The sequence below is a fragment of the Lissotriton helveticus genome, chromosome 7 (genome assembly GCF_964261635.1).
Source record: "Lissotriton helveticus chromosome 7, aLisHel1.1, whole genome shotgun sequence".
Lineage (NCBI taxonomy): Eukaryota > Metazoa > Chordata > Amphibia > Caudata > Salamandridae > Lissotriton > Lissotriton helveticus.
In genome coordinates this window covers 180,662,631-180,685,351 of record NC_136068.1, presented here as the reverse complement: position 1 = coordinate 180,685,351, position 22,721 = coordinate 180,662,631, and the positions used below count along the sequence as shown (strand labels likewise).

General features: G+C 48.8%; 1 pseudogene across 1 annotated transcript in view; it reads left to right on the top strand.

The window, feature by feature from the left end:
- Positions 1-22,721, top strand: part of LOC144768989 (uncharacterized) — a 641,387-nt pseudogene that overhangs the window by 53,296 nt on the left and 565,370 nt on the right. The window contains exon 4 of the transcript XR_013598658.1: positions 21,646-21,786. The product of XR_013598658.1 is annotated as an uncharacterized LOC144768989 (transcript). The remainder of the gene's footprint in view (positions 1-21,645; positions 21,787-22,721) is intronic.

The following is a 22,721-nucleotide window of genomic DNA, read 5'->3' as shown; positions in this document are numbered from 1 at the left end:
AACCGCCCCCCTCCATCCTTCCATCTTTTCAACTCCTCCTCGGTCGCTTTCTCTTGTATGTTCCGCACACTCTGTACCGTGTCTGCAAACATGTTAACATCTGGTACCCACCTAGCTGGCCCTGCCACAAACATTCATGGAAGTTTTGTCCTAGGTCTGCAAATGCATTTCCTCGTCCTACATCATCCACCACTGCTTTATGCGCACTACACTACTACCTCCACGGATGTTCAGCCTCTGATTGACCTGATCTACGACCTCTCAAACTCCCACTCTAGATTACTGGTGCTAGGCGACTTCAACCTCTGGCCTTCTGGCCCGCAAGATATGGCGTGTAGAGAACTATGCCAAGCTTGTAGCAATGTACAACTTGCACAGCTGGTTGAGGCACCTACCCATACTAGAGGACACACTCTAGATCTTGTATTTGCCAACAGTGATCTTGTTTCTGTGGGGGAAGTTATGGCTCAATGCTGGACCGACCATTCATTGGTCCTGCTATCTGTCCTCTTGCCTAGTACACGGAGGACGGGTGGCCCTGGTGCTGCTAGGACCGGCAGGCGGTGGTCTCGTCTTTTGAAATCTTCAACCAGACCTACTTTGCTGTCCAAACCCTTCGTGGCAGAGGACAATGTGGGTAAAAGTTATCAGACTTTCTGTCAGCAGATCGGAACATCTCTGGACAAACTGATCCCTCTAAGAAAAGTAGGGGACAGACCTAGAAGAACCAATGCTTGGTTTACGGAGGATCTGGGCCAGCAAAAGCTTCGTTGCAAGCAGGCGGAACGACTCTGGAGAGGGGAATATAGGGAAGCAGACAAGGTGGCATATAAAGCGACCTTGCAGGAATGCAAGATCCAGCTGAGGAAAGCCAAGGCTCAGTTTTTGGCGGATACTTTGACCAGGGCCGCTAATAAATCGCAGGCACTGTTCAAACTGGTAAACAACCTAGCCCATCCGCCTTGTGCTGCCTCGACTGTCCCCATCTCCCAGGACTTGTGTGATTCTGTGGCTGACGCATTTGAGGAGAAAATTAGGAAAATCCTGAGTGGACTTCAGAGCTCGGATCAGTTAACATCTTCCTTGCTCTCCCCGATAGAACCATCTGTCACGGCGGATCAGCTGTCCTGTTTCCCGTGCCCCTCCTTGGAAGATTTCTGCCTTCTGGCAAATGGTGTGTCCTCAGGATCACCACTCGATTATTATTAGACCATTGCTGAAGTAGGCTTCTCTGGACCCCTCAAACCCGGCCAACTATAGACCCATCTCGCTCTTGCCTTTTATAGTAAAGGTTGTAGAGAAGTGGGTCACAAGAACTGTGAGAAGTTGGCCTGATAGGGGATGTTTCCAATTCTGGAACCACCTATTATCAGACCAAACAATCCCTTATGGTGTCTGGTTGTAAGTCAACCTTATTAGACAAGCTATCCTAGGGGTAGCATGGACTAAGCAGCCTAAAGGCTTAACTTAAGAGGTCGTGTTAAGCGAGCTGTTTTACCACATACAATCCTGTAATACCAAATGAAAGGACACCACACAAGTATATATTATAAAAATATATGTGTTTATTACTAAAAACAATCCCCAGTATTCTTTATGAATAAAGGGGCACAAGCGTTAAATCAAAAGCACTGTTTAAACATACAAGTTGCACAATTATGGATGAGGGCGGGTGGCCACTCAAACCATATACTAAACAAGTGGTATAAGAGAGGCCACTCGAACAGTGATTAGGCCTAGGGCCTAGGGAATCGCTGGGAGCAGTCAGGACAAGCAATGCTGAAGTCGGGAATGGCCCTCGGGATTCGGGAGATGTGCGGAAAGCGCACGCATGCACCAATGTTAACCAATGGTGCGTAAAAGTCATAGAGTTAAAGTTTAAGGACACTTCGGCTGGACCTAGAGGAACAAAACTTAACACACAGACCCTAGAGATGTGCACCAGTGTGGGAACACCGGCGGAGCAAAGTTACCTCACCCACAGGAAGTGGGTGCACAGGGTCGAAGTGGCGTCGGGTTTTGACACGCAGGCTCTTGGTGCTTGAAGCTGAAAGGGCTGCAGGCGGGTTGAAGATGAAGTATCCGGTGGAGTCCAAGGGTGGACTCAAGTCGAAGGGTACCTGAAAGCAGAGGGGAGAGAGTCTGGGTCACTCAGCAGTGACCAGGGTGGAACCAGGACGGAACCAGGCAATGTCGGGCGCAATCAGGTGGTCGTCGAGGAGCTTCTCTCCACTGTCACGTGGGCTCTGGGGCATCTGCGACGTCCAGGAGCAGGTCACGATCTGTCCCACGCAGGCTCTCACCGTCGGTGCAGTCGGCTTCAAGTTTGGAGCAAACAAACCTTGGCAAGAGCAATCCACGCGGGATCGGAAGATTGCTTCTCACTCGGACCAGGAAGGTCAGAGTCGGGGCTCCTTTTCAGGGAAGCTGGTGTGGATCTGGAGCAACCAGATTCACGAGTCTTCTTTGTAGTTTCGTCGGCACAGGGACCACTAGCCAGCTGGCAAGTGACCGGGCCAACGCGTTGAGCCAAATAGAGCAGGAGGGCCCCACGCAGCACTTGTCGAGTGTGGAGGGCTGAACTTCGGCTCAGGAGTAGCTCAGGGTAGGGGCTTCTCAAACCCCGGTGCACAGCTTCGAGGGTCACTCGTGGGCTGCACGGTCAGCGTCTCGTGGTCAATTCAAGATGGCGTGCCCCACGCTTCCGGTCGCCTCCACGGGTCTCAGCTCTGCAGGGACTGTGGATCGGGCTGTTGGAAGGCAGGCAAGCTTGATCTCGTCGATCTCAGTCGCTCGAGTTCCGGCGGGAACTGCAACTAAGTAGACATCGAGGGCTGGATGGTGCCTGCTGCTGCAGGGTGGTCACTCCTTGACCACAAGGGAGATTCTTCGGGCTTCCACGTTGAGATGGAGGTCCAAGGGTCCAGAGTTTCGTTTCTAATGTTTCTTCCAGGAAATCTGATGTGCATTGGCACTGCTCCCACTCTTATTCCAATCTGGGGGGCGTGATTACCTGCTAGGTCCCCTCCTATGGGTGGGACCCAGGAAGTGGGTGGATACACCCCCTTCCTTTGATCCAGGCCGCCCTGGCACGAGGGCTGGAGTGCCCCAGAACCGGTTTGGCCGGATTATGCAAGGGGCAGCCTTGTGTGCCCCAGGCAGTGTCTGGTTTCTTTCAAACCTCCCTGCTACAATCCACTATCTCCTGTCTGGAGGGCGGTGACACCCTCCTGTGACAGGAAACCCTTTGTCCAGGACCCATTTGGTTGAGTTTCGGTCAACTGCAGGGGTCCAGACATTTGTCTGTGGCAGAGGCATCCATTTTGTGGATCTTAAGGTCTTTGGAGAAATTAACCGCATTTAAGTGAAGTAACATGTCTTACCCCTCTAGAGGGGTGGAATGCTATCCCCGTCGCCAGAACTGGCGAGGGGATAGTATTCCAAATCGTATGACACCTTACACGACATGTTTTGATAAAGCCAAACCAAAGTTGCTATTTAACCGCGAGGATTATAAGGCACTTAAGAGTATATGGTATGGCATTATCCTGAAACAGCTTAGGGCGTTGTTCCCGACAGCTGCAGACAGGCTCAGCTCATGCTAGAGCTCCATCTCACATAAAACCACGCACCCTGCCTCCAGGATTGATGAGGCCTTCCATAGGAGTGGCTCACAGGTTTACATGTGTCCAGATATAGGTTTAGATATAGGTATACTATACCTAAGCAAGGGGTGATTACACCACCTTACCCCAGCTGAGTGATCAGCCAGTTGTGTCAATTTAAGAACCAGCCAGGGGTGGCAAAAGATATGCTGCAGCCCCTGGTAGGCCTTGGTGGCCCCTATGCCCTGGGCACCTATAGTGCATTATACAGGGGCTGACAAGGAGTCCATTTCCAATTGGTATGTGCCTATAGCACATGTATCATTAATTTAGTGAGAGAACAGCAGGCTGGGGGTCTGATCAGCAGGCCCACAGCCTCAGTAGTCGAAAACCAGTGAAGCAAAAAGCAAAAATTTGGGGTGACCATAGGATAGCAGACCCTACTCTCCTACACAACCCCCCCCCCCCCCCCAAACGCAGGGACATTAAACTAACCTTGACCAGATAAGTCTTCATGTTCTAAGTGGAAGTACCTGGAGAGACCATCTGCATTACCATGGTCAGTCCCTGGGCGGTGCTCCACTGTAAAGTCCATCCCCTGTAGGGAAATGGACCACCTGAGCAGTTTGGGATTTTCACCCTTCATCTGATTGAGCCATAAGAGGGGCTTATGGTCTGTCTGCACCAGGAAGTGAGTTCCAAACAAGTAGGACCTCAACTTCTTTAATGCCCAAACCACAGCAAAGGCCTCCCTCTCAATGGCTGACCAACGTTTCTCTCTGGGAGTCAGCCTCCTGCTAATGAAAGCAATAGGCTGGTCTTGACCATCTTGATTAAGTTGTGAGAGCACAGCTCCCACCCCCAACTCAGAAGCATCTGTCTGAACAATGAACTGTTTGGAGTAGTCAGGACTCTTCAGGATAGGTGCAGAGCACATGGCCTTCTTCAGGTCATCAAATGCCTTTAGACAGCTAACTGTCCACTGAACCTTTTTTGGCATCTTCTTGGATGTCAAGTCATTTAGTGGTGTCACTATAGACCCATAGTTTTTCACAAACTTTCTGTAATACCCAGTCAGGCCCAAGAAGGCTCTGACTTGTGTCTGGGTAACTGGAGGAGCCCAGTCCTGTATGGCCTGGATTTTGCTTTCCAGTGGCTGAACCTGGCCTCCACCTACTAGGTGGCCCAGGTATACAACCTTACTCTGCCCTATCTGGCACTTAGTGGCCTTGATAGTTAGGCCTGCCTTTTGCAGGGCCTCCAAAACTTTCTTCAGGTGGATCAGGTGATCCTCCCAGGTGGAGCTAAAGACAGCAATATCATCTAGATAAGCTGCACAAAAGTCATCCAACCCAGTAAGGACTTGGTTCACCAACCTTTGGAAAGTGGCAGGTGCATTCTTCAAACCAAAGGGCATTACCACAAACTGATAATGTCCACTAGGGGTAGAGAATGCTGTTTTGGCTTTTGACTCCTCAGCTAGTCTGATTTGCCAGTAGCCAGCTGTCAGATCGAATGTGCTCAGAAACTTGGCAGAAGCCAATCTGTCAATGAGCTCATCTGCTCTTGGAATGGGGTGAGCATCTGTCCTAGTGACAGCATTGAGACCCCTGTAGTCCACGCAAAATCTCATTTCTCTCTTTCCATCTTGGGTATGAGGTTTTGGCACAAGGACTACTGGGCTGGCCCATGGGCTCTCTGATGGCTCAATCACTCCAAGCTCTAACATCTTTTGCACCTCAGCCTTGATGCAATCCCTGACATGGTCAGGTTGCCTGTAGATCTTATTCTTCACAGGCAGACTGTCACCAGTGTCCACTACATGGGTACACCAGTCAGTCTGGCTGGGTGTGAGTGAAAACAAATGCCTGTGGGCCTGCAAAACTTGTCTGCAGTCCATCTGTTGCTGGTCAGTGAGGCTGCCTGCCAAGGCTACTCCATCAACTCAACCATCATCAGGGTTCTGAGAAAGCAGGTCTGGGAGAGGGTCACTCTCTTCCTCCTGATCCCCATCTGTGGCCATGAGCAAGCTCATGTCCTCCCTGTCCACAAATGCTTTCAAGCGATTCACATGGATTACCCTGTGAGGGCTCCTGGGTGTTCCAAAGTCCACCAAGTAGGTGACTTCTCCCTTCTTTTCAATGATAGGATAGGGTCCACTCCATTTGTCCTGGAGTGCTGCTGGAGCCACTGGCTCCAGTACCCACACCTTCTGTCCTGGTTGGAACTCTACCAGTACAGCCTTTTGGTCATGCCAAGCTTTCTGCAATTCTTGGCTGGCCTCCAGGTTTTTGGATGCTCTTTCCATGTATTCAGCCATCCTGGAGCGGAGACCAAGTACATAGTCCACTATGTCTAGTTTGGGCTTTTTGAGAGGTAACTCCCATCCCTCCTTCACCAAACACAATGGACCTCTCACAGGGTGGCCAAACAAAAGTTCAAAAGGGCTGTAGCCAACCCCCTTCTGTGGGACCTCTCTGTAAGCAAAGAGCAGGCAGGGTAAAAGAATGTCCCATTTCCGCCTGAGCTTCTCTGGTAATCCTTTTATCATGCCTTTAAGGGTCTTGTTAAATCTCTCCACAAGCCCATTGCATTGTGGATGATATGGGGTGGTAAACTTATAGTTTACTCCACATTCCTTCCACATTGCTTTCAGATAGCTGGACATAAAATTGGTGCCCCTATCTGATAACACCTCCTTTGGGAAGCCCACTCTTGAGAAAACTGCAATGAGGGCTTTTGCCACCACAGGTGCTGTGGTGGTCCTCAGGGGAATAGCCTCTGGATACCTGGTGGCATGATCCACTACCACCAGTATGAATCTGTTCCCAGATGCTGTTTGGGGGTCCATTGGACTCACAATATCAATTCCAACTCTTTCAAAGGGGACCCCCACCACAGGTAGTGGTATTAGGGGGGCCTTTGTTGTGCCACCTGACTTACCACTGGCTTGGCAAGTGACACAGGAGCGACAAAACTCCTTGACATCCTCTGACATGTGAGGCCAGTGAAAGTGTGAAACAAGCCTGTCCCACGTCTTGTTCTGGCCTAAGTGTCCTGCAAGGGGAATATCATGGGCCAAGGTAAGAAGGAACCCCCTAAACTGCAGAGGTATGACCAACCTCCTGGTCATGCCAGGCTTGGGGTCTCTAGCCTCTGAGTAAAGGAGTCCATCATCCCAATACACAGTATGGGTACCTTGGGCATCCCCAGCAGCCTCAGCAGCAGCCTGCTGTCTGAGGGGTTCAAGGGAAGGGCAATCTAATTGAGCCTGCCTCAGGTCTGCCCTTGAGGGTCCCCCTGTCCCCAGAAACTCAACCTGGTCAGGTTCAAGCTCCTCAGAGACAGTCTCCTCTTGGACTGCAGAATCAGTTTCCTCTGAAACTTGATCCTCAACCTGGGGCAAGGTGGAAGGCTGAGCCTTTCCTCTCTTGCTCCTTCTCTTGGGTTGTGGTTGGTCTATTGTTTCAAGATCCACCACTGGTTCAGGAAGGCACTTCTTAGCCTGAGCCCTTGTCATGGCAAGGACATGCTCTGAAATCCCTAGCATTTCTGCATGAGTCCTGTACTCCACTTCTGACCATGCTGAGCTTTCAAGGTCATTGCCTAACAGACAGTCTACTGGTAGGTCTGCACTCACCACAACCTTCTTTAGGCCATCAACCCCTCCCCAGGAGAAGTTCACAACTGCCACACTATGGGAGGTAGTGGAGTTGCTGGCGTTGGTCACTAGGTAGCTCTCACCTAGTACAATCTGTCCAGGGTCCACAAAGTCAGGTGTCACCATTGTGACACTGGCACATGTGTCCCTGTAGGCTTGAGCCAGTTTCTCATTAATTAAGGGAGTCTGCCTGTATTTGCCCAGGTTACTGGGGCTTACTGCAGTGGGCAACTCAATGTCCACATCATACAGGAGAACTGCCTGTGTAGGGATTCTGACTAGGCCAGATCCTACTTCAATACCCAGGGTCAACCCAGCTACACCCTTGGACTGTGTTCCACCACTGCTTACTGTACTTGGGGTTGCAGTTGCTTTAGGAGCTGTAGTGGTGGGAACTGGATTTGCCTTGGTGCACTCACTGCCCCAGTGTGAAACTGATTTGCAGGTATTACACCAAGGTGTCTTTGGACCTTTGTTCTTCTTCTTCTTGTTTCCATTTTGGGAACCACCCTCCTTACTATTAGTTTGGGGGCCTGAAGACTTCTGGTCTTTTTCTTTATCTTTCTGATTCTGATTACCACCCTTCTGGTCTGTTTTCTTTTGGTCACCACCTTGGTTCTGGGGTTTCTGCTTAATCCTTGTTCTGACCCATTTGTCTGCCTTCTTTCCCAATTCTTGGGGAGAGGTCAGATCAGAGTCAATAAGGTATTGATGCAACAGCTGGTTTGTACAGTTATTAAGGATCTGTTCTCTCATTATAAGATTGTACAATCCTGTATAGTCTGAAACTTTACTTCCCTGCAACCAACCCTCCAAAGCCTTAGTGGCACACTCAACGAAATCAGTCCAGTCTTGAGTCTGTGCTTTTTGGGTGTCTCTGAACAACAACCTGTATTGCTCAGTGGTTAGGCCAAACCCTTCAATAAGAGCACTCTTCAAAACAGAGTAGTTTTTGGCATCCTCAGGTCTAACTGTGAGGAGCCTGTCCCTCCCTTTCTCAGAAAAGGAGTACCATAAAATTGCAGCCCACTGATCTTGAGGAACCTGCTGTACCATGCAGGCTCTCTCCAGAGCAGTCATCCATTTGTGGATGTCATCCCCTTCTTTAAAGGGGGGCACAATTTTTGTCAGGTTTCTATTGTCATAGCCCCTGTCTTTTTCTCTTGGAAAATTGCTGCCACCAGTGGCATCTAAGCCACTTAATTTCTGCTCTCTTGCCAAGGTAAGTCTAGCTTGAGCCAAGGTAAGTTTAGCTTGAGCCAGGGCTACCTCCTCCCTCTCTATCTGGAGTCTGACAGCCCTCATTCTGGCCCTATGCTCAGTCTTTTGAGAGGCAGTCATACCTCTTTCAGATTCTCTGGAGGCACTAGAAATATGAGAGTCCCCTGAGGGAGATCTCACTCTTCTGTTGCCTGGGAGAATAAGACTGTGGGATCTGGGGAGGTGCTGGCCCTCTCCATTTCCCAGTAGGTTTAAATTGGCCTGGCAAAGCCTGGCAAATCCAACCTGGCTACCCTCCTGACCCTGGTCTTCTGTGTCCTCAATCTCTGAGTCCTCATCCACCTCTTCTCCTTCTTCCTCCTGAGGGGTACCAGTTACAGCTGGGTTCTCTCCATCTCCTGACCTTAGGGGAATTCCTTTCGCCCTTTCTAAGTCATCCTGTTCTAGAATGGCTATCAGGATTGGACAGGTGGGGCTTCTGCCCCTTTTTAACCCTCTTGATTTGCACAAGGCAACCAAGTCCTTTCGGGTTAGCTTGTCATAGCTGGAAGTTGCCTGGGTAAGGTCAACTGTCACAGGAGTAGACCCTGAGGCTTTTCCTGTGTCAGACATGACTCTAGTGTGGTGTAAGTGATGCACCTACCTACACTAAGTGTTTTCCTACTGTACCTTACTAGTGAGTTGTAGTCAGGGTGTGCTACTCCCTTCAACCTACAACTACTAAGTTCAGTAGAACTTAATATGCTAAGCTTTTGATTTTATATGTACCTAGAGGTACTTGATGTGATCTTTCAATTTGATACAAAGATTGCAATGGTAAAACAACAGCAAGCTCAAATCTGCACCGCTGCTCACCAATGTGAGAAGTTGGCCTGATAGGGGATGTTTCCAATTCTGGAACCACCTATTATCAGACCAAACAATCCCTTATGGTGTCTGGTTGTAAGTCAACCTTATTAGACAAGCTATCCTAGGGGTAGCATGGACTAAGCAGCCTAAAGGCTTAACTTAAGAGGTCGTGTTAAGCGAGCTGTTTTACCACATACAATCCTGTAATACCAAATGAAAGGACACCACACAAGTATATATTATAAAAATATATGTGTTTATTACTAAAAACAATCCCCAGTATTCTTTATGAATAAAGGGGCACAAGCGTTAAATCAAAAGCACTGTTTAAACATACAAGTTGCACAATTATGGATGAGGGCGGGTGGCCACTCAAACCATATACTAAACAAGTGGTATAAGAGAGGCCACTCGAACAGTGGTTAGGCCTAGGGCCTAGGGAATCGCTGGGAGCAGTCAGGACAAGCAATGCTGAAGTCGGGAATGGCCCTCGGGATTCGGGAGATGTGCGGAAAGCGCACGCATGCACCAATGTTAACCAATGGTGCGTAAAAGTCATAGAGTTAAAGTTTAAGGACACTTCGGCTGGACCTAGAGGAACAAAACTTAACACACAGACCCTAGAGATGTGCACCAGTGTGGGAACACCGGCGGAGCAAAGTTACCTCACCCACAGGAAGTGGGTGCACAGGGTCGAAGTGGCGTCGGGTTTTGACACGCAGGCTCTTGGTGCTTGAAGCTGAAAGGGCTGCAGGCGGGTTGAAGATGAAGTGTCCGGTGGAGTCCAAGGGTGGACTCAAGTCGAAGGGTACCTGAAAGCAGAGGGGACAGAGTCTGGGTCACTCAGCAGTGACCAGGGTGGAACCAGGACGGAACCAGGCAATGTCGGGCGCAATCAGGTGGTCGTCGAGGAGCTTCTCTCCACTGTCACGTGGGCTCTGGGGCATCTGCGACGTCCAGGAGAAGGTCACGATCTGTCCCACGCAGGCTCTCACCGTCGGTGCAGTCGGCTTCAAGTTTGGAGCAAACAAGCCTTGGCAAGAGCAATCCACGCGGGATCGGAAGATTGCTTCTCACTCGGACCAGGAAGGTCAGAGTCGGGGCTCCTTTTCAGGGGAGCTGGTGTGGATCTAGAGCAACCAGATTCACGAGTCTTCTTTGTAGTTTCGTCGGCACAGGGACCACTAGCCAGCTGGCAAGTGACCGGGCCAACGCGTTGAGCCAAATAGAGCAGGAGGGCCCCACGCAGCACTCGTCGAGTATGGAGGGCTGAACTTCGGCTCAGGAGTAGCTCAGGGTGGGGGCTTTTCAAACCCCGGTGCACAGCTTCGAGGGTCACTCGTGGGCTGCACGGTCAGCGTCTCGTGGTCAATTCAAGATGGCGTGCCCCACGCTTCCAGTCGCCTCCACGGGTCTCAGCTCTGCAGGGACTGTGGATCGGGCTGTTGGAAGGCAGGCAAGCTTGATCTCGTCGATCTCAGTCGCTCGAGTTCCGGCGGGAACTGCAACTAAGTAGACGTCGAGGGCTGGATGGTGCCTGCTGCTGCAGGGTGGTCACTCCTTGACCACAAGGGAGATTCTTCGGGCTTCCATGTTGAGATGGAGGTCCAAGGGTCCAGAGTTTCGTTTCTAATGTTTCTTCCAGGAAATCTGATGTGCATTGGCACTGCTCCCACTCTTATTCCAATCTGGGGGGCGTGATTACCTGCTAGGTCCCCTCCTATGGGTGGGACCCAGGAAGTGGGTGGATACACCCCCTTCCTTTGATCCAGGCCGCCCTGGCACGAGGGCTGGAGTGCCCCAGAACCGGTTTGGCCGGATTATGCAAGGGGCAGCCTTGTGCGCCCCAGGCAGTGTCTGGTTTCTTTCAAACCTCCCTGCTACAATCCACTATCTCCTGTCTGGAGGGCGGTGACACCCTCCTGTGACAGGAAACCCTTTGTCCAGGACCCATTTGGTTGAGTTTCGGTCAACTGCAGGGGTCCAGACATTTGTCTGTGGCAGAGGCATCCATTTTGTGGATCTTAAGGTCTTTGGAGAAATTAACCGCATTTAAGTGAAGTAACATGTCTTACCCCTCTAGAGGGGTGGAATGCTATCCCCGTCGCCAGAACTGGCGAGGGGATAGTATTCCAAATCGTATGACACCTTACACGACATGTTTTGATAAAGCCAAACCAAAGTTGCTATTTAACCGCGAGGATTATAAGGCACTTAAGAGTATATGGTATGGCATTATCCTGAAACAGCTTAGGGCGTTGTTCCCGACAGCTGCAGACAGGCTCAGCTCATGCTAGAGCTCCATCTCACATAAAACCACGCACCCTGCCTCCAGGATTGATGAGGCCTTCCATAGGAGTGGCTCACAGGTTTACATGTGTCCAGATATAGGTTTAGATATAGGTATACTATACCTAAGCAAGGGGTGATTACACCACCTTACCCCAGCTGAGTGATCAGCCAGTTGTGTCAATTTAAGAACCAGCCAGGGGTGGCAAAAGATATGCTGCAGCCCCTGGTAGGCCTTGGTGGCCCCTATGCCCTGGGCACCTATAGTGCATTATACAGGGGCTGACAAGGAGTCCATTTCCAATTGGTATGTGCCTATAGCACATGTATCATTAATTTAGTGAGAGAACAGCAGGCTGGGGGTCTGATCAGCAGGCCCACAGCCTCAGTAGTCGAAAACCAGTGAAGCAAAAAGCAAAAATTTGGGGTGACCATAGGATAGCAGACCCTACTCTCCTACAAGAACTCTATCCAGTTTCCTGGAAAACAACTCTTGCCTGGACACATCACAGTTCGGCTTTAGGCCGGCTCACGGCACGGAAACTGCACTGGTCGCCGTGTTGGACGATCTAAGGACGCGAGTCGACATGGGCAAATCAGCATTTTTAGTGCTGCTTGACATGTCGGCGCGTTCGACACGGTGGACCATGCAGTATTGCTGAGCCGTCTACAGATGGCAGGAGTCACTGGCCTGGCTTTGAGCTGGATTACATCTTATCTTAGTGACAGACAGCAGGCAGTGGCCTTACCACCTTATCAATCTGCCACTCATCGTGTGGAACAAGGCGTCCCTCAGGGATCGGCGATCAGCCCTATCTTATTCAACTTGTATCTCCAACCTCTGGTCGCCTTGATAAAGTCATTCGGCATATCGGTCATCAATTATGCCGATGACACCCAGCTGATTTTTTCATTTTAGGGCGCCAAGGCAGTATCAATGGACACATTTCATCGCTGTATGTCGGCTACAGCCGAGTGGCTGGGTGCGAACTCGCTACAATTCAACAGCCTAAAAACGGAAGTGGTCCACTGCTCTTTGGACCGTACACCGGGCCCGCTTCCGGACGATTTCTGGCCTGTATCTATTCCTGGCACGGTAGAGGCCGCAAAGTCGGTCCGTAATCTGGGAGTTCTGTTTGAATTCAACCTGCAGCTTGATGCGTCGGTGAACAGAACCATAGCGACTTGTATGGGCCTACTTCGGGCCCTACGCAAGATTTTACCACTTCTTCCTGAAGATGCTAGAACAGAAGTAGTGCGCAGTTCTATTCTTAGCCGGTTAGATTACTGCAATGCACTACTTCTGGGGGCCCCAAAACTTCTAATCCTAAAACTGCAGAGGATACAAAATATGGCAGCTAAGCTGGCCCTAGCGCGTCCTCGATCTGCCTCTTCCACTGGAGCATTGGCCGATCTTCACTGGCTACCTGTCCAGCAGAGAATATTGTTCAAGGCAGCTTGTCTTGTTTTTAAGGCCCTGCATGGACTGGGGCCGACGCCGATGCAAAACCTTTTTTCTTGGTATTGCGCCACTAGATCATTAAGATCCTCCTCTGCGTTCTTAGTGACGGTCCCAAGGATAAATAGAGTGAGGATGGGCGGCCGGGCGTTTGGCTTTGCGGCCGCTACACTTTGGAACTCACTCCCGCTGACACTGAGGAGCAGACAGGATCTCCCCTCCTTTAAAAAGGACCTGAAAACGTTCTTGTTTCCAAGGAAAATGTAATGACAGACCTGTTTGTAGCACGGACGCAGTCTCAGCGCCAGGATACCCTTTGGGTGGCAGACGCGCTCAATAAGTAAATAAATACATACATACATAAATACATACTTAATCACCGCTAATCGTTTGGGAAGTGTCAGGGCTGTCAATAGTCGTAATATCAATGGGCCATTTTGAATTTTCTGTCCATGTGATGTCAAAAATCCCCTCTCTGCCCACAGTCTCCCATAACTATGAGCCACGCCAAAGGCGTATTGGCTGTCAGTGTAAATGTTCAGTCCAATCCTTCACTCAATTCACACGCACGCATCAATGCTATTATCTCTGCAGCTTGAGCTGAGTTGTACGGGACTCTAGAAGTCTCCACCACTGTTTGTAAGGTCGTGACTGCGTATGCTGCCGTTGTGGTACCATCTGCTAATTTAAAACAGGACCCATCAACATACAGTTCCCCATCAGGATCATCAAGGGGCTTATCCGTCAAATCTACTCTTCCTTTTGTTTCCTCCTCTATCCGAAACAAGCAATCATGAACTTCATCGTCTTTTTCATCTGAAGGGAGAGGTAATAGCGTGGCTGGGTTCAGGGTGGCACATCTTTTTATCGTTACATGTGGGGCAAATAATGTCATCTCATAACCAGTTAGACGAGCACTAGTTAAATGCTGTGTCTGTGTCCTGTTTAGCAAAATGTCCACGGCATGTGGTACCATTACTGTAAGAGCTGAACCCAGTACGAGCCCTGCCGATTGTCTTATTGAGACCGCAGCAGCCGCTGTAGCCCTTAGACAGCTCGGTAATGCTCTTGCCACGTTGTCAAGCATAGCAGAGAAGTAAGCACAAGGTCTCTGTTTCCCACCAAAACTCTGAGTTAGAACAGACAACGCGCAACCTTCCGCCTTGTGCACTTAAAGTACAAAGGGCTTCTGGTAATCGGGTGCAGAACATAAAGCAGTTTTTAGTGACTCAAATGCTCCTTGACATGCTGGGGTCCAAGGTACGGGTTCGCGCACTTCTTTGGTAGTCAGATACGGAAGGGGTTTTGTTAGTAAAGCATAATTAGGTATCCACTGGCGACAGTACGATGTTATGCCCAAAAACGCACGCACCTCTCGCTGCGTGTTAGGTACCGCCAGGTTAGTTATCGCCTTGATGCGCTCCGGCGTCAGCCTTCTCCCGTGTTTCGATAGGAGATGACCGAGGTAGGTAACCTCCTGTCGACAATATTGGAATTTAGGAAGGGACACCTTGTTTCCTTTAAGAGCCAAATGGTGTAACAGTTTAACAGTAGACTCTCTGCATCCTTCCTCAGTGTCTGAGGCAATGAGAATATCATCCACATACTGCAACAAGACATTTCCCTGTGGGAGCTCCAAATCATCCAACTGTGCTTTCAAAGCTTGACTATAAATACTGGGACTTTCCGTATAACCTTGGGGAATTCTACAAAATCTAAAACTTCGGCCAGCCAATGAGAATCCGAAGAGATAACGGCTATCTGGATGCACAGGTATGCTAAAGAAAGCATTCTTAAGATCCAGTACAGAAAAATACTTAGCTGAGGGAGGTATCATAGTCAAAATAGTAGTGATATCAGAGACCACCGGATACTGAGGCTCAACCACCTTGTTAATGTGGCTTAAATCAATCACAAAACGATAGACATCAGGGGTACCCTCGCCAGCATCACATGAGGGTTTCTTAAGGATCGGAAGAATGGGGCTATTACAACTGTTAGAATCTGTTTCCTCTACTACCTCAGACCGAATCGAATCCTGTATTATTTGCAACAGAGCCCTCTCCCCATCCCTAGATATTTTATATTGGGGTATTCGAGGTAGCTTGGCTCCCACCTTAACTTTTATGGACACTGGGGCAATGTCCATTTTTCCCACATCAGTATCGCTGCTGGCCCACAAACTCGCAGGAACGCCCTCCAGCTCAACCGGGAGGGGCTCATCTTTCGAGAAACACTGCTGCGCACGCGCGACAGAAGGACCCAACGTTAGGTACACACCATCTGGAGAACAGTAAATTGTAGCATTCAATCTTTTCAACAAATCCAAACCCAGTAAATTCTCACCACAATTTGAAGTTAAAAGGAAAGGAGAGTCAACAGTGAAAGGGCCAATCGTAAGTGCAAGGGGCTTAGAGATGGGGCTAACCACGGGGGTACCGGAGAACCCCACGGAAATATTAGTCTTGCCAGACAGAGCCACCCCTGGGACCTGGGAACGTGCCACAGAACTTTTCGTAGCACCTGTATCCACAAAAAATTTCTGAGGGGATCCCGACAAGTCTGCCGTTACATAAGGCCCACGTTGATCAACATCAACAGAAACAGGTCCCTCACTCTGCCCTACGCTGTCCTAGTTATAAGAGAATCCTGTCAAGTCATCCATAGCATATGCATCACTGTAGAACTGCCGATCTCTGCAATCGTCACCCTCCTTTTGAAAGTGTTGCCTATCTCTCCCTCCGTCAAAGTAATTCCCTCCCGGTCTCCTGCCTTCCTCAGACTGTCTAACATCCTTATTCGCGTCTCCCCGACCCCGTCCTCTGCCGGGGCCAGCAGCGGACCGGAGCAGTGGACAGTCTTTCCACCAGTGCCCCTCCTGTATGCAGTTGGCGCACTGGTTCGGTCCCAAACGCTCTCTTTTCTCTCCCCTTCCGTAACTGCTTCCTCCTCTGCCAGCCGTCACGGGCGGGGCTCCACGTCCCCGACCCTTCGCCACTTGCTGCAACAATACCCTCGTCTTCAAATCCTTTGCCTTCTTTTCTTGCCTGTCCTTATTCTCATTTTCTCTATGCTCGTAATACTGGGCCATACTCAAAATCCCAGAGGGAGTGGATGTCGTCCATGTACTCTCAGACGCTTGCAATCGGGCCGATATTTCTGGAAACAGATTTGTTACAAATCTGTTAACAAAAAGGCGCAACCCTCCATCTTGAGATATATCCTGCCCACTGAAATCCATAAACGTTTCCTCAAAACGGGTGAAGAAATCTGAAACAGCCTCATCCTTCTTCTGTCTGCAGGCCGTCAACTTATCCCAGTCTACCTTCTTAGGTGGGATGAGTGAGTGCATGTATTTAATTATACGCCCTGGCAGTGCTAGTATCTCAGCCTTCGGCTTCTCACCTGGCTTTCGTTCCTTATCCCAATCCTTGAATTCTTCCCAAGTACCACCCAGCTCCTCCGTATGATCTGAACCCTTCACCTGTCTCCACACATCCACAGGAACCAATAATCCCAAAAATAATTCAATATTTGCTAAGGTCATAACCGTCGAGGAAGCTGCCTCTGTTAATTCTTTGTAATAAGCCGTTTGATTTTTTCTTGAGTTTGGCAGCTGAGCCTTCAAAGCTAATACCTCGCTCCTTTTCCAGGGCGTATACACCCACTGTTCTTGGAAATGAGCGTCGATACGAGCTCGGGTCACAACCTGTGTTGTCGGGTCTATTATTTCAGGTACCTCAGGGTGAAACACAGGGTGTACTTCACGCATCGGATGTATCCCAGGGAAATGGGGTTCTCCCGCTGCTGGTAACTCATTTCTGTATTCTAGCAAGTACCTCAGACTACAGAACACCTCTTTTAGTCCAGTGTTAGCCCTATAAGCATTATTCTTGATATCGCGGAGAATCGCCGGCGCCTCTCCACCATATCCCTGTTCCCACAACGCTATCAATGTCGTCGACATGTGCCACAAAGCATGCTGCTGCATCAAAGGCACATAGTCTTTCATGGTAGACCAAATGTCTTCTAATGAATAAATGTTATTCCTGGCCCATTGACAAGCTTGATTAGCTACCATTGTCTTCTCATCCAACCCAACATTAGAACGCGTGAGTAACTTCCGTACCTGAGTAAATAGTCCGCCTCCCGCTCCTCTAGTGGGTGTTAGCAACGCGCTCTGAGGAGTAGTACTGGCAGAAACAGTGGGGATAGCGGGACCAGAAGGGCTTGTCGCAGAGAAAGAGAGCAGGGGTGCAGCGGCAGAGGGGGAAGAGGAAGCAGGTGTACCGGACAAGGGAGGGGCACTGACTTGGGGAACTGAAACCACCGCCTGAGAGGCGGAATCCACCAGCACGGGGTACAAGGACTGCGGGGCATATGGGGGAGGGGGTCTAGAGTTCAAAATGTCCTCCATCTCATCTTGGTCATCTTCTCTCACTACATAGCTCTTATTATCCAATAGCCTAAAACGTCTATCTGCACGCTCAATTCGCAGCTCATTCTCCTTCTTGGTATGTTCCCTGGCCTTCTGCGCCATTGTTTGCGCCGCTCTCTTCTGAGCCACCTTCTCCTCCCTCATTTGCCGTTCTCGTACTTCCTTCTGCCACATCCGCAAAGAATCGAACATGCTCTGACGGCTGCGCCTAGCAAACAATCTATTTTGTAAATAATCCAATTTTGCTCAATCAAAAGAGCCAAGCAGAGGCCATTGTAAATCCACATTATCTTTCGTGTATTTGTGCCACAAAGTAGAAAACAAAATCGGGGGTAAGCCATGCTTAACATACATGTCGAAATTTGGAGAGCCCTCCACCGGGGCAGGTTGGCTCTCAGCCAATCTAACATCTGAAACCTCACCACAGCACCCTAAACACCGTAATTTACTGAAACACGGCATCTTGCTCTCACACAATCACACACTAGCATAAAGACTCACACTTGCACACTTACTCGCTTACCGGTAGGTCACACTCACCGCTTCAATGCACGCTACATGAAATCCGTACCAAAACACGTGTTACAAAAATGGGACAAGGCCCGTCGAGCAAGTCCTGGGGAACCTGGACCCTACCGCAGACCGAACAGCGCACACCTGCTATTCCGGGACTGGGGAACAAATCCGTCTCCTGGGCAACACTATAGATCGGCATGCACTACACCACATGGGACTCGGCGCTCTCCCCATAAACCACCACCCTAGGGGTTCCGGGTGAGCCCCGAGATCCTTCCGTAGCAAACTTCCCGCCGACTGCAGTATTATCCAGTCGGATTATTACAAACCCACGTTCACCCAATCTCCATCAAGTCTGTCAGAGCGCCACTTGCACTCTGAGTTTCCCGGAGCACACTAGCCCCAGGAGCACACCGGCTCCTCCAATCACCAGAGACGCACCGGTCTCTCGGAGCACTCCGGCTCCTCCAAGCAACAGTCGGACCACTCACCTTCTATGCGCGGTACCGACCTCTACCATTCTCCACCTCCGGCTGCCAGGACTAACAAGGCCAGCTCCAAAGTTCCGCCTTCCGGACTCCGGCGTAGGATCATGGACCGGGACCTCTACCGATCAGCAGGGCGGGGCAGCGCTGCGAGAACCAAGCTCGGCATCAAGTGGGTACCTCCGTGCCGACCAGAGGGTCTCCGGCCTTCTGCTACCCACTTACGGGTGAGAAAGGTCCTAATCGCGGAGTCCCTGTTCGGGCGCCATCTGATAAGCATGGCTCAATTCCACCCAAGTGACTTACCGCACTCATCTATAATTACCCAATAATAAGTCAGCCGGACAGTGGAGAAGAATAACAAAACAATTTATTAGGCCACAAACTCCCATATGAGAGGGCCCTGTTCGACCTCACCCCTAAGAGTACGCCGAGAAGGACTAACTCATATCATTACAGTAACACATTATAATACGAAAAGCAGAGTAAGGCACGCCCATTTGTGGAAAAGTACTGGACCCCATAGATGGTGAACAATGGTCTCATACAGTAGGCATCTGCACGTGGAATTGCAACATTTTCTTATCTAAATCCAAGGACACGGAGCCAGGCCTTAGCATCTCCAGCACATGAGAACAGAGTGATAAGGGGTTTCGCTAGTAGTTTCAGTCACAGTGGGCCGAAAGGCAAAAATGCTGACATGTGGAATATTCCTATTCCTACGGGAGGGGGAATGAGCAAGTGCAACGCGTACGAAAAGAGAGATGCTTCAAAATGGTGGCACACAGGCTAAGCTAAGAATAACTGTAATAATGTCACACGCATAAATGAATAACTATCGTTAGAATAAAAACGAAAATGCATAAATGAATATATCATTTGTTAGACTCACTCTGCTAACTTATAAGCATACTATGGAAGTGGGCGGGGGGTGGGTGACTGAAATCTATCAGCCTCAATACTGTGTCCTCCGAAATCTAGTGAATCTTGCTATCAGAATTCATGCACAAGCCCACCTCAGGGAGACATGCATATAGTCCAGCTAAGGGTATAGCCTCTCACTGTAACCTCAATTACGTACAAGTTGACGAGGCTGCCAGCCGCTCCTATAGGTATGTAACTTTACAGTGGATGCAAGTGCATACACTGTCTATGCATCTGAACCGGTTTGGGGTAATCCTCCTGTTAAATGTCCTTTCCTGACTGTTCTCCAGACACAACCTTTTTGTAGTCAGGGCACTTACTGCTTGATAGTTTTCATCCTGGAGCATCCACTACAGAGGCATAATGCAGTGTATGTTGTCTGCACTTGTCTGTCATCAAAGCAATTTAAAGTGTGATCTGGGGGGCAGAAAAATAGCTAGGCCACACATAGGGGACCTTTTCACCTTTTACAACAGAATCTGCACTTCCACCCCTGACCCCTACTATCTAGCAAAGGGAAGTCCATCAGGAAGTCTAATCAGTATCCTCTTTTTACAAAGCCTTTATTGAATTTCTAAATGTAGCACAGTCACCATCCACCAAACATCAGTTTCTCGATCTCCCCCCTCCAGCCACAGAAATGTGAGCGATACTCTTTACTGTCTGGTGAACTTATCCACACCCTACATCATGTACAACCAAATGAATCCCACTTTGCTTTCATATTTAATACTGTGAGCCAAACTTATGGATCAACATCTGAATACATCAGCTCAGACATTTTAAATGTTTGCATTCATTACGCATATAGGGGCAGATTTATGAAGGCCTTGCACCGCCGGTGCGTCACTTTTTCCCATGTTAAAAATAACGCACCGGCGGCGCAAGGCCTTCATAAATCTGCCCCATATTTTCTTAAATTCCTATGATCTTGAGGTGACTGTTTCCTTTCCACAGCCTAAAGCACTACATATTTCCAAAACTATGATGCAGCTGTTAAATTTCAGTTTCAACCCTTGAGCTCATCATCTGTTATTTCTGCAATGGCGGCCTAGAGGAGCCTGGAAGTGGACAGGCTGTTTGTCTCATTCTAATCACTCTAATATGCATAATATAGTTAGCACTATATTCACATGCAAATGTTTCTTTCTATAGTCTTACTGCCTTAAGTTGCATGCTATCTAAAAAAAACTTTATATTGCTAAAACCTTGCATGAAAAACTGATCTTTACTTAAAACTTTCTGATTGTCTCCACCCTTTTTTTCTTTCAAATGGCTCTCTCCTTCCCGTCCATCCCCTGCATGCCTCTTCTCTCTGAGCACAGCCTACTCTATTACATGCACGTTTGTCTTAATGCCTATCAATGTATTTCTGCAAACTGCCCACAACTCATTTACAAAGTCAGAACCTCTCTTCCTCTGAACGTCATAACCCTGCAACATAACAATGCCTAAACCTCCCCAGGGTCGTCTATTAATCCCACGGGCATGTGTTACACCCCCCCAACTAATGATCACAAGTAACTTCTATTAATTTAATCCACCTCAGAGAAACTGTAGTGAATGCATAGAAGGGTTTGCTGAGTGCACAAGACTAATCCCAATAACCAGCAGTATCCAATAACGCTGCACTAACCCCGAACCTTGGCTTCCGGAGCAGTGTGCTGCCTATAAAAAGTGTGTCAACGCCTCATCATGGGTAGGAATCACTATACAAATCTTATTGCAATACAATCACAATGAGCTTCATTCAGAGACTGATGGCAAACTAGTATTCTCTAAAATAATACTGACTTCAATGTGCTCATGTGAACAGAGCTACCTATAAATGTAAGCTTTTTTTAACTACAACCAGTTTAGCTTCATCATTTCTGTTTTTCTTGTTTCTTGTTTAAAATACAAAGTGACAAAGGCTTGTGGGGTAGGAGAAAGTGTAATCACACATGCTGCCATGGGCTGCTCATAGGCAGCCTCTGCAGTCATCTGATTTGAGAAGTATTGACTTATGAAGTGCCAAGGAGGACAGGGGTGTAGCTATCAAAAGATCCGCAGGTACTGTGGCACCTTAGCCTATGGTGTACAGATATCTCCTACACATTGAATATGGCTATATGTCACTAGTAAACCAGGAGAAGAGGGTCTTGTTCCTGTTTTGCATTAGAGCATATGACACTGTCTCTGATGCTTCTGTATTTCAGCTAAACCTGGTTCATGTCCATGGTTTGAAATATATTGCCTCCGTGCTGCTCGTCAGACTTGTAATAGCGACAGCGGGTGCGAAGGAAACCTGAAGTGCTGCCCATCTAACTGTGGAACGGAATGTGTGTGGCCAAGATAAGGTACAGTATTCATTTACAGAAAACACACTTGGGGTGATACAGCGGGAGGGTCACATCCTAGTAGTATGGCCTTATATTCTACAGTTATATGGATACAGAGTATTTTCAAAATCCTCAACCTCTAGAGCAAGAAGCACTGAAAAGCTAATATATATTCACTAAAGATAATGTTAATGTTCCAAGTTCCAGTATCTGCTGTCATTGTTGGTGCCAATGCCGTCTATGCCCGACACACCAGTACCTCCAGTGATCAGTATTACCTGCATTTCCTGTACCAGTACCTCTAATAATCAGTATTACCAGTATGCCCAGTACCAATACCTCCAGTGTTCAGTATTACAAGTATTTCCATTTGCTGGTACCTCCAGTGAGTATTTCCAGTATCAGCACCTTCAGTTATGGTCAGTCCTGCTTTCCCAGTACTTTCAGCAGACACAGGTGCCTATGTGTTCAGTACCAGTACCTGCTGCCCTCTTCATTACTTTTGAAATGACAGTTTGATCAGTACTGTCTGGTCACTATAATATCCAATCTCATTAATAGCAGTGGTTCACTCAGTATAAGCATTTCAGTTTTTTTCAATGCATGCTAACCTTTTTTTTTTAAGTTTCAAAAACCTTTATTGAATATAGTAGCATGGTATACAGCACATCATCATTTATCAATGGCCAGGTTGTCCTAAGGCCATACATACAATGACAGTGTTGTACCTCGCCAAAGGAACTTGTCCCATTCAGGGCTGGACTGGCTACCGGGCAGTTGTGCGTGCTGCCGAGCGGGGGAAGGATTTCTCCGTGGTGTGAGCTCATTTCGTTGATGGGGACCTGCGTGCGCTTTGAAATAAAAAATGCAAAACGAATTTCGTTTTGCACACACAGGTCCCCATCAACGAAATGACCCCCCTGCTTGGCAGCACACACAACTGCCCGGTAGCC